This window comes from Zalophus californianus, chromosome 12 (genome assembly GCF_009762305.2).
Source record: "Zalophus californianus isolate mZalCal1 chromosome 12, mZalCal1.pri.v2, whole genome shotgun sequence".
NCBI classification, from domain to species: Eukaryota; Metazoa; Chordata; class Mammalia; order Carnivora; family Otariidae; genus Zalophus; species Zalophus californianus.
In genome coordinates this window covers 96766670-96779863 of record NC_045606.1, presented here as the reverse complement: position 1 = coordinate 96779863, position 13194 = coordinate 96766670, and positions in this window count along the sequence as shown.

Genomic DNA, 13194 nt, shown 5'->3' with positions numbered 1-13194 from the left:
TGTGTGTGTGTAAAAGTGCCTAGAAAAATGTAAATGTTCACTAAATATTAAATATTAAATTGAAAATTATCAACAAGGAGTGGTAAGTGATTAGAAAATATTCTCTCATATGCTGATTCTTTAAATTTTACCAAAATTCTCAGGTGGTACATCTTTTTTATTTTTATGTGAAAGTTTTCCAACGATATATGAAGTAGAGAATTTCCATAACCACAAAATAAAATTGACATTCTTAAGATGCACTGTGTTCAAAGATTAAATTACATTAGTTTGAAGTGAGAGAACTGATAAATATTAAACTAACAAGAATGCAAGATTAGTCATTTATTGACTCTATGCATATTTATGCAGATATTATACATATTCAGTGTGTTAAATGTCCCTTCTTGTTTTCATTCAGTACCTGCATATACTGCCTTAGAGCCATACAGGAAGTGAAGAACTTTAAGTTATGCTAGAAGAGTAAATTTCAGATGAATTATTTTCTCAAATTATACTAGTGTTTGTTTGGGACTGATGTGAATTTTGTGCTTTTTCTCCACTCCCCCCAAACCTCCAAATAATGCTTCCCCCTGCTTTGTTCTTTTAATGTGCTGGCACACATCATTAAATTGCCAGGCCACTTGTGAATATTTGCTAGGAGGTGATGGCATTCGTTGGCTTCTAGCATCCAGCCAAAGAATTGCATTCACCATCAGTTAAAATAATAATAACTACCATTTACTAAGTAAAGAGTGAGAGCTAGCTATTTGATAAACATGTTACATGAATTAGCTGTTTTAATCCTTGAAACAACATTTTGTTTTACTTGTTTATTTGGTTTCCTAGTTCCACGGGGCATCTTTATTTATTTATTAAATTAATTTCATGTTTTTATTATTATGTTCAGTTAACTAACATATAGTACATTATTAGTTTTAGTCATAGTGTTCATGATTCATCAGTTGCACATAACACCCAGTGCTCATCACAACATGTGCCCTCCTTAATGCCCATCACCCAGTTACCTCATCACCCAACCCACCTCCTCTTCTGTGACCCTCCCTTTGTTTCCCAGAGTCAAGAGTCTCTCATGGTTTGTCTCCCTCTCTGATTTCTTCCCATTCAGCAATCTACATGTTCAATATAATCTCTATCAAAATACCATTGACATTTTTCACAGAGCTGAAACAAACAATCCTAAAATTTGTATGGAACCAGAAAAGACCCCGAATAGCTAGGGGAATGTTGAAAAGGAAAACCAAAACTGGGGGCATCAAAATGCCTGACTCAAGCTATATTATAAAGCTGCAACCATCAAGACAGCATGGCATTGGCACAAAAACAGACACATAGATCAATGGAACAGAATAGAGAGCCCAGAAATGGATGCTTAACTCTCTGGTCAACTAATGTTTGACAAAGCAGGAAAGAATAACCAATGGAAATGGAAAAAAGACAGTCTCTTCAATAAATGGTGCTGGGAAAATTGGACAGCCACATGCAGAAGAATGAAACTGGACCATTCTCTTATACCACACACAAAGATAAACTCAAAATGGATGAAAGGCTTAAATGTGAGACAAGAAACCATCAAAATCCTAGAGGAGAACATAGGCAGTAACCTCTTCCACCTCAACCTCAGCAACTTCTTGCAAGACATGTCTCTAAAGGCAAGGGAAACAAAAACAAAAAATGAACTATTGAGACCTCATGAAGATAAAAAGCTTCTGCATGACAAAGGAAGCAGTCAACAAAACTAAAAGGCAACCTACAGAATGGGAGAAGATATTTGCGAATGACATATCAGATAAAGGGCTGGTATCCAAGATACATAAAGAACTGATCAAACTCAACACCCAAGAAACAACATTTTAAAAAGCATTGCTTTGATATCATTTTACTCCAACAAGGAGTCTGATAGTTGGAGTTGTTCTATTATAGAATAAGAAGGGCTTGAACCAGGTTTCTACTGGGTTTGTACATCTGCAAAGACTTGCTCTTTTAATTACATTATCACTCCTGGGGAAAAAAGTAATTAAAAAAAAAAAACAGCTTTGGACGCCTGGGTGGCTCAGATGGTTAAGCGTCTGCCTTCGGCTCAGGTCATGATCCCAGGGTCCTGGGATCGAGTCCCGCATCGGGCTCCCTGCTCTGCGGGGAGCCTGCTTCTCCCTCTGCCTCTCTCTCTCTCTCTCTGACTCATGAATAAAATAAATAAAACATTAAAAAAAAAACAGCTTTTACAAGTGTTTTCAGATTCTGATCTTTAGATAAGACCTCTCTATTAGCTGAAGTCTATGGTGCAGTTATTATGGGTGTGCTTCTGCCTAGGCTGAGTTTCCGCATTGATAGTTCATATTACCACACCATCTGGTTAATAACCACACCCATTTTTTAGTACTATAGAATGCCAAAGGTCAAGAAATATCGCTAAGGTTGTTATTCTAGGTAACATGTAAAGATGCAGAGTTCGCAAACAAAACCTATTATTTATTAACAAACACTATCTATTTCTTTAGTTGTTGGAACAGTGTAATTGATGGATCAAAGAAACTGAAGGCTAACTTCTGATCCTGACATGGTGGAGTAACTGATTTTAGACCTACCTCTCATAGTAAACAATTACACAACTGGAAAAGTTTATGAAGAAACCATTATTATGCAGCAGATCATGCAGGACTGCTAGTCTTAAGAGAAATGAAGTAAGCACCACATTCACTTTTTGCCTGGGAACATTTTCTAAACTATGATGCAGAGAAATAAAATACAAGAACAAAAGCCAATCTCAGCGGAAGGAGAAAACAGAATGGCATGCGGAATTGCTATGCAGCTGGAATTTGTGAGACATGTTACTGAAGAGGTTTCAAGATTTACTTTGAAAGTACTGTGTATAAAGCTGTGATAATTAAGAGAAGGTGGTTATCGACATCAAAATAGAGAAATACCTAAGAAGAATAGACCAGAGAATCCAGACATGGACTTAAAAATATACGGCCAATTTTAATTTTGCACAGTAGCACCCAAAAAAATCCATGAGGAAAGAGAATTATTTTTCAACAAATGGTGTTGTAACACTAGATATTTTATGAAAAGAATGAAGTTTAATTTCTAATGGCACCAAAGAAAAAATAACTAGAGATAAATCTTTGACCTAAACACGAGAGCTATAATTTTGGAGTTTTAAGAAGAAAGCATGGGAGAATACTTTTTCACATTGTGGTAAGCAGAAATTGTTATGACACAAAAGGCATCGTTATGGATTGCATTGTGTCCCCCTTCCCAAATTCCTTTGTTGAAGTCCTAATTCCCAGTACCTCAGACTGTGATCTTATTTGAAAGTAAAGTTTTGCAGATGTAATTAGCTAAATTAAGATAAGGCCAGTAAGTGGGGCCTCATCCAAAATTATTGGTGTCCCTATAGGAAGGGGACATTTGGAAACAGACTTACTCGGAAAGAATGTGTAAAGACACAGGGAGAAGACAGCCATCCACAAAGCAAGGAGAAAGGACCTCAGAAGAAATCAACCCTCTTGATACCTTTATCTCAAACTTTTAGCTTCCAGAACTCTGCCAATAAATTTCTCTTATTTAAACCACCCAGTTTATGGCACTTTGTAAAGACTTCCCTAGCAAACTAATACAGGTACTAACTATAAAAGGAAAAAAAATCCTAAAATTATAAATTGCATTTCTCATAAAGATTGAAAAAAAATTTTCTCAGCAAAAGGCACCATTAATTAAGAAAGTGAAAATGAAAGCAATAGACTACAAGAAAACATCTGTGACACACATATCACATCTACTTAACAAAGGACTCATGTGCAAAATACATAAAATTGTCTTATAAAACATAATACTCGAATAACCTAATTAAAAATGCACAAAAGCCATCAACTAATACTTAATACAAAAAGAAATGTCAGAATGCCAAACGTGAATAAACACATGTTCAGCATCATTTGTCTTCATGGAAATACAAATTAAAACCACAACAAGATACTACCTATGTTCACTAGAATTGCGAAAATTACACACACACGCACACACACGCACACACAAGCACACACTCACATTGACCATATCTATTGGTAGGAAGACTATGGTGCAAGCATAGCTCTCATATTTATTTATTTATTTAGGAGGGAGGGAGGGAGAGGGAGTCGGAGAGAGATTCTGAAGCAGACTCGTCCTCAGCTCAGAGTCTGACCTGGGCTTTGATCTCATGACCACAAGATCATGACCTGAGCCAAAACCAAGAGTCTGATGCTTAACCGACTGAGCCACACAGGTACCCCTCAGATATGATTTTTTAGTTTCAGATGCATTTAATCTTATGCTAACTTTCTGACACAACAATTCTACTCTTAGATTCACCAAGCTTATGTCCACAAAAAGAATCATACAAAAAATTAGATTAGCTTTATTCATAAGTACCCAACCTAGAAATAACACATATGTCCATCCATTGCAGAATGGATGGACAAACTGTTGCATGCTTATACAATAGAATGCTATTCTGCAGTAACAAAAATGATTCACTGATATATATATATGAAAACATGGATGAATCTCAAGAGCATTAGATGGTCGGCACAAAAGAGTACATACATATTATGGTTCTCCGCATATGTAAAGTTCAATAATAGGCAAATATTTTATAATGGGGTTAGAAATTTGAATAGTTGTTGTCTATGCAGCAGAGGAGCTATTGACTAGAAGGGCCCTGATTGAAATACATCAGCACTAATATATAAAGATCCAATATTGAAATTAAAAACATAAAATTAATAAAATTAATAAATTAAAAATTAAAATTAGCAATGAACGAGGGTTGGGTATATGCAGTTTAAAATTTCAAGTGTGATAACTTCTCTATTTTTATGGCACAATGATTTTGATTTATCATATAGCTAAAAAATGACCTTTCTGTCCTCTTACTGGGCTGAAAACCCTTGTTATAACCAAGGGTGACTCAAAAAATTGAAACATTTATGAAGCATGGTAAAGCAGACTGTAGAAAAGTGATATATTTAGATAGTCATGTACATTTATCTATATATTTATATCTACAACTATATCCATATCTTTATTCATACATAACTTTCCAAGATTTAGAGAACTATAAGAAGAAACAGCAGATCAAAGATAAATTTCCCATGAATTCCCTTGGCATTGTACAAATTTGTTTTTTCCTATTAACACATTTTGACTTTGAGTTCCACAATCTACCTATAGTAGTCCAATGACTATTTCTTGATTAATTTATTTTTTTAGTACTGATTATATGTATACAGACTTAAATACGTGGCCTATAACTTCAATGGTATTTATAATCAAGTGCATTTTAAAAACGATTTGTCCAGGACCATATGTTCAGCAACTTCTGTACATAGGCTGCTGAAGACAACAGGATTTTTTTTTTCCTAGACATGCTCAATGACCCCAGAGTCTACTTGACGCATTAACTGATGTTTTGCTATTTTTCTCATATACACCTGATAAACTGCACAGAGTTAGATGAACTGGAAAATACTAAATATAAACTAAGTTTTTTGATAAGTTTTGGTAGCACCCCAAAGCTCAAGGATCAGTGAGGGTTTTAGTTGGCAGGTGTTTGCAAAGGGTCATTTACATCTGAGAAGCTGCACACACCTGCTTCCATTTAAATCCCTTAAAAGAAGGGAGGAAGAAGGTGACTTCCGCCATTTTCCTTAAACTTCCTAATGACTTCCAGGTGGTAAAAAAGAAACAGCACAGAATTTTATAAAAAATTGTCTGTGCTCTAAATTTTTCCATTTTTAGAAGTCCTGAGTCTCAAAATTTAGAATTAACTTTTCCATATTTCTGGGAGAAAGGAAATTAAAAAGCGTATTTCTGATGGTTTCAAAATGGCCTCTGCTTTACTTTAGATTTTTAGAGTTAAATGAGTGTGTATATTATGAGTGAAATACAACTATGGCTTTATTTTCAATGAAGCCACTGCTATACAGCCTTCAGGCTTTATTCTGATCAGTAGAAAGATATTGGACTTTATGCAGTTAACAAGAAATCCCATATGAAACTATGCAAACTATTCACTACTTCTATCATTTCTTCTGTCTGCTCTACTATTTAATAATTATAGAAACCTACTAAGAAAAACTCAAAGTCACAAAGTCCAAATTCTTCACCTTACAAGTGGAATATGTAAGGGGAAATATATTTAATAGAAGAAAAAATTTACACTATAGTTATTTTGGCTCAGGCCCATGCTTATATTATCATAGCCCAGTGCTTCTGATATGCCATTTTATCCCTCATTTCAAATATAAACACATTTCTGCACAAAATAGTAATAGTTCAGTTTAAATGTATATTCATACAGTTCATTAAGGATCTGATGTTAATTTTTCGAAGAAGGACGTACTGCCTGGCCTACTTTTCACAAGATGAGAATGGGGAAAATGAATGAAGTCCCTCAAAAAGAGCTTAAGATAATTTTTGTTTGTATCCAGTTAGTTTTTTAGTTTAAAGTTATATTTGCTATGGAATGAATCCTGGATCAGGCAGTTAAATGTGTATGTTTGTTGGAGGGGTGGCTGCCTAGAGTTGGAAGAGATATGTGACGAGTAGGAACCATATAGGCCACTTATGAAGAAACTGAGTTCATGTATATGAGACATTCAAAAAGTCTTCCCATATAAAGTCCTTGTCTGGTTTCCAAGCATTATGTTAGTATTGGTGCTTCTGAGGACACTGGGTACCTCGCATGGCCAATGGCTTTCAAATGTGCTTTCTCCCTGTCCCTTTCCTGAACCTCCAACAACAGATTCAATGGTAAGTAGATCCTTTGAGAAAGCAAAATGGAGGCATATTTATCCTTCCAGTGGGTGCAGTACCTCACTTTTTCCCCTAACATATCATATGGCTTGTTCCAATGATATGCTTTGAAATCCATACTCTGAAAACAAGAGTTTATTATTTTTGATAAAGATTACAAATAGAATAAGATGGTGTGAACTATGACTCTTTTCTTTGCCTGTCGTAGGCACATGTTCAGTATGAGATCCCAAAGGGTGATATATCCTCTGATGCAGCAAGTACTTTAATGGCATAAACGATGCTACAGACAGGTCAAGTGTGATTCACTAAATTCTATGCCCCTATCTTAGAGGGCATAGAAGAGCCAGTCAGATCAGACCCAGAGTAAATCTGATGGCTTAGAGATGCAACTTAACTTTTATCAAATGAGTTTTGTGTTTTTATTCCTCTACTTTATGAAATCAAAAATACAGTATTTTAAGATATTGACTAGAGCTCGGGACAACTGTTTGGAGATGATCTTTGGCCCATACATTGTATTCTTTTTGGAGACACTCTGTGGCCACCTATGGAAATCTTGTTATTTATAAAATCCAAAAGTTAAAAAATTGAGTTTGGAACTCAGACACAAATTTAAGTTCAAATTATGCTTTTCCTGTGTTGTGAGAAAAATAGTTATCATAGAACTCATATGGAACTAGTTCATTGAATCCTCTGTCCATTTCCACTTTGGCAAAGAAGAATAAATAAAAGAAACCTACTTCTTTGAATGACAGTGTAGGCTAAATGAAGTAATACTTGTAAGTTTTAGTGATCATCTATATTCTTATGATTTTGATGATTTGATACAGAACTTTTTAACTCCCATAGTTTGGTCATGTTGAAATGCTGAGGTTTTTGGAATGCCTCTGCTATCCATATCCATATTCATATTCATATCCATACACACATACATACACATTCACCATGCACATGTTATTGCAAACTTGAGCATTCAAGTGTTACTTTTGGATCCTCTTTCATCACCCAGCACAAATACATCTAAGATACTGTAAGATTAGAATGAAAAAATATATAGCATTTTTTTCACCAATATCAACAAATACCTGAGTTCCTATTGAACTTTGGAATCCTGCTGGTACTGAGTGCAAATTTTAGTGAGTAAAGTTAGACAATAAATGCACAAATAAATAGAATAATTTCATATATTGTGAGTGCTAAAAAAGTAAAACACAATAATGGATAGATACTGTTTGAGGAAGTACTAATAATAGTTGTGTTGGAACACTGAAGACATACAAACCATTTGCCAAATCAGGTATAGAGGGACTGATATTTCAGTTAACTCACAACTTTGTGAAACAGCATCCTAGCTCAAACAAATTACAGTTGAGGGGCACCTGAGTGACTCGGTTGAGCATTGGACTCTTGGTTTTGGCTCAGGTCATGATCTCAGGGTCATGGGACCGAGCCATGTGTCAAAATCTTCACTCAGCGGGGAGTTTGCTTGAGATTCTCTCTGTTCCCTCTCCCTTGGTCCCTCCCCCCCACTCTCTCTCTCTTTCTCTCTCTCAAATAAATAAATAAATCTTTTAAAAATTACAATAAAAATTCATAGGCCATGGGTGATAGACATTGGGCAGGGTATATGCTATGGTGAGTGCTGTGAATTGTGTAAGACTGTTGAATCACAGACCTGTACCTCTGAGACAAATAATACATTATATGTTAAAAAGAAGAAGAAGAAGAAGATAGCAGGAGGGGAAGAATGAAGAGGGGGGAAATTGGAGGGGGAGATGAACCATGAGAGACGATGGACTCTGAAAAACAAACGGAGGGTTCTAGAGGGGAGGGGGTGGGGGGATGGGTTAGCCTGGTGATGGGTATTAAGGAGGGCACGTTCTGCATGGAGTACTGGGTGTTATACACAAACAATGAATCATGGAACACTACATCAAAAACTAATGATGTAGTGTATGGTGATTAACATAACATAATAAAAAAAAGAAAAAAATTCATAGGCCAACATGAAAGAAGCCAATATGACAATAAGGATCAGGTAAGGTAACATGGGCTTTGGTCGAGCATATAAATGTTAGTCTAATAAAAATGGGAAGCAATTTAAAAATACTAGAAATGCATGTCTTAAAATTATTTCACCTCTTGGGGCACCTGGGTGGCTCAGTCCGTTAAGTGTCTGCCTGTGGCTCAGTCATGATCCCCGGGTCCTGGGATTAAGCCCCACATCGGGCCCCCTGCTCAGCAGGGAGCCTGCTTCTCCCTCTCTTGCTCCCCCTGCTTGTGTTCTCTCTCACTCTCTCTCTGTCAAATAAATAAATAAAATCTTAAAAAAATTATTTCACCTCTTGAACATTTTTGAAAGCACCACTGTTCTGTTTTACTACTTTTGGGGGAAACTATTATTTTCACTACAGTATAATTAATCGACCACTCTCTTGGGTTCTGCTTTCATAATATGTTGAGAATATGACCAAACTTCCCCCTTTACCACCTTGGTTCAAACCATCATCTGTAGCAATGTGCAGGCTGTCTTAGGTTACATTCCCAATAAGCTGAATCCGAGACAGAGTTTCACATGAAAGAAGTTTATTAAAGACAATCCCTGGAGTTAATACCTGTGAAGGAGTAAAGAAATTAGGATCAGGTGGAGTTGAACTGTGCAATCAAGAAAAATATTACAGCTGATACTTCAGCGTTCTCTGGAGCTGAAATATCTTCATAGTTGTCCCATCTTTAGGCAAGCATCCCAGGCTTTTATACTTTCTAACTTTCTATATCTAGCTGTGACTCTTATTAGAGTAACCTCAGAGGAGGTGGCGTGACCTTGGGCATGGTGGTACTCCTAGGCTGATAGCAATCCCTGGAGAGAGCTTCAGCTGAGAGCTCTCAGTCACAAGCAGTCCACAGTAGCAGGATCAATAGTACCCAGTCCTGAAATAAGGGTCTGGGTGGTATACCACAATGATCACTTGGTCTGCTTACTTCAAATGATACATTCTGGGAAAAACTCTTCTAGGATTCAGCTGATTTCTTTTCCTGGAAAAATCAACATGAGAAACATTAGTGGGTGAACTCATGATCATGGGAAGTCCCATGATCAGGCACTCTCCTCCTTTCTGGTGCCAGAGCTAAGTGAGGAACTGTTAGTCAATTAATGTGAATCTTCCACTAAGAATAGCATATCCTAACTTAGCGTGCTGTGAGTCTGCATTGTGATTGTACACTCGGGCCTCCAAAAATTCTGCACTGGGTCTCCCCGCCCCCACCATTGCTACAGTAACTTGCATAACAGCCTGAATAGGCTGCAGACCCATGTCTTGCTCTGTACCTTACTCAAAGTGGGGAGCTTTGTGTCAGAGTTGGTCAGAGTGATGGCCTCAAGTGTGTAATATGCATCTTCCAAAACCTGCAGAAACTGAAAATTTTTTTTGAATAATTTAAAGTAATTATGAATGTGAATTAGACTGTGTAAAAATTTATCTTTGAAAGTGATATATATAAAATATATATATATATAAAAATATATAAAAATATTAAGAAATGTGACTTTGATAGGACATAGATTTATGGGGAGTTAAGGAATGTGATATTGATGGGACATCAATTTATGTGAATGACCCTTAAGTTCTCTAAAATCTAGGATAATGCATATTGCAGAATTGGAATACAGTTTTAAAAATTTACTGTATATTTTTTAACTACTTTAGCAGATTCCTCACATAAAGGGGTTATACAACTGTGGTAGGCCATGGCCAGGCTAATCACATGGGAGCTTCTAATATATATGAAGACACAGTAAAAAAATGTGTGATTATATAATTATGGTCTTGTAAGTATCTCTTTAATGAGAATAATATGGATTTTTGAGTGCTGACACATTCTTCCAACCCTGTACACAATTGCTACCATATCTTTTCTCTTGCTGTAGTCCATACTCTAGAAATTTGGATTTCCTGCTTTCCCCCCTTACATTTCCAAATCATTTCTTTATTTAATTCAATCTTCTTTCTGCCCTAAACATTTCATTAAAATAGTTCTTGCTAAAGCCACTGAAGTTCATTTTCCGTCCTCATCTTTACCACTCAGAGGCATTCAATGGTTTTAAATTTTTCTTATTTCTTTAAGCAATGTTCCTTTATTTTTTGTGATATCATATACTCATTTTACTTCTTACTTCATCACTTACTCTTGATAGCTTTTCTTCCTTTCTCTAGAATTTAAGTACAGTGGTTTTGGGATTCCTCAGTTCTTAGTCTACATTTGTTTCCTATAAGATCTCATCTAAACCTTAGTTTCAAACTCTTTCTCTGCTAATAATCCTACTTATTAGCCCCACCGGATATCTCATAGTAATCTCAAATTCAACATGTCCAATGAGTATTTGTTAATGTCCAAATGTCTTGTAGTTTAAAACAAGATCTTTTTCAAATATTTCTTGTTTCAGTGAATGAGACTACTCTCAGTTTATAACAGAAGACTATAGACTGGGTGGCTAAAACAACAGTTTATTTCTCACAGTTCCAGGAGCTGGGAAGTCCAAGATTAAGGTGCTGTCAGAGTACATGTCTAGTGAAAGCCCACTTCCTGGTTCTTCCTGGTTTGCAGATGGCCATCTTGTTGTATCCTCACATAGAAGTAAGAGCATCTCTCTCCAGTCTATTTTTATAAGGGTACCAATTCCAATCCTAAGAGCTCCATCCTCATGACCTCATTACCTTCCAAGGGTCTAACCTCCAAATACCATCACAGTGGCGATGGGGCTTCACAAATGAATTTGGATGGTATGGGGGGACACAAACATTCAGTTCATAGAACTCATCCTCAATGCTTCACTGTCTCAAAAACAGCAAAAGAGCCAAGCAAACAATTGAACAATATACGCCTAAGTTCTCTTTATTATATCTATAAAATCCACCTACTTTTATTGATCTGTAATGTCACTGTATCATCTCTTCATGGACCACTGTAAGGATCTCATTACTGGGCTCTCTTGTTAACAAGGACCACACTTCAAAGCTATTACTTACAAGTAGGCAGAGTAATCTATTAAAATGTAAATCTGATCCTATTGCCCAGTTTTTAGAAACCATTCAGTGTTGTCTCATTGATTTTAATGGAAGTTCTGAATAAAGCCTGCAAAGTCTTTCCTCTCTGCCAGCTCAATCTTGGGTTAGCCACCCGGTTTCATTTTAGCCACAATGATCTTCCCAATGTTTTATGTGATTTAGGGATAATTAAAATGGTTCAGAATGAAAAAAACTTACACATCAAGAATAATGCAAAAAGAACACTATACTGCCCATTAAAAAAATAAAGAACACTATACTAAAAGTCTATTAAGAAGGCTTAATTAAATCCTCATAAACCTCCTGGATGGATTGTATTTTCTAGTCACAGTGCATGACTAAATTCATGGCTCTTTGAACACAGTCACCCCTTCACTTGAGCACTGACCAGTGAGAGAGAGAGGATTTACAGAGGTTGGCATGGAAGGAACATTGGCTTAGAGGTGGAAAGGGCCAGGAACCATGGTTTGGGAGTAAAATGGAAAAGTGAGGTGTTGAGGGGCACCTGGGTGGCTCAGTTGGTTAAGCCTCTGCTTTTGGCTCAGGTCATAATCCCACGGTTCTGGGACTGAGCCCTGCATTGGGCTGCCTGCTTGGCGGGGAAGTCTGCCTTTCCCTCTCCATCTGCCTCTCCAACCACTCAAGATCTCTCTTGCTCTCTCTCTCAAGTAAATAAATAAAATCTTTTTTTAAAAAAGAAAATATTTTAAAAAAGACAAAAAAAGAAAAGAAGAGTGAGGTGTTGAAATTGTTACTCTTCATCTCTCATATACAGTCCTGGTTGGATCATTGCTTACCATTGGTTAATACAAAGGAACAAGACCGCAGGGCCAGCTAGGAAAGCAAAAAAAAAAAAAAAAAAAAAGTTCACCACCTGCTCTACAGAGGATGGTGTAGAGATCCAATTGCAAAGAATTCAAGTGGGAGATGTATTTATGAGCATACAATACAACACTGATTAATGATCAAAGAAACAAAACTGGAAGTCGGACTATAAGAGACTTCTTAACTTATAAAGCTGGAATATGAGAACACTACTGCAAGGATCTTTTTAAATGTAAAAATGTTGATGAATTTCTTTCAAATACAAAAAGAAGACAGGGTTGCCTTCTTGCTTGTCACTAGTAGTGTTCAACAAGATGTCAGAGAACTTGGAGTATAAATAAACCAAATGAAGTGAAATAATTGAAAAAAGGATTAGCAGGGAAGACACTGTATTATTTTTATTATATGGGCTCAATACATAAAAAAATCAATAGCATTCCTCTCTACCAATAATAACCAACAAGAAAATAAAGAAAAAATGGAAAACCATTTCAAATAA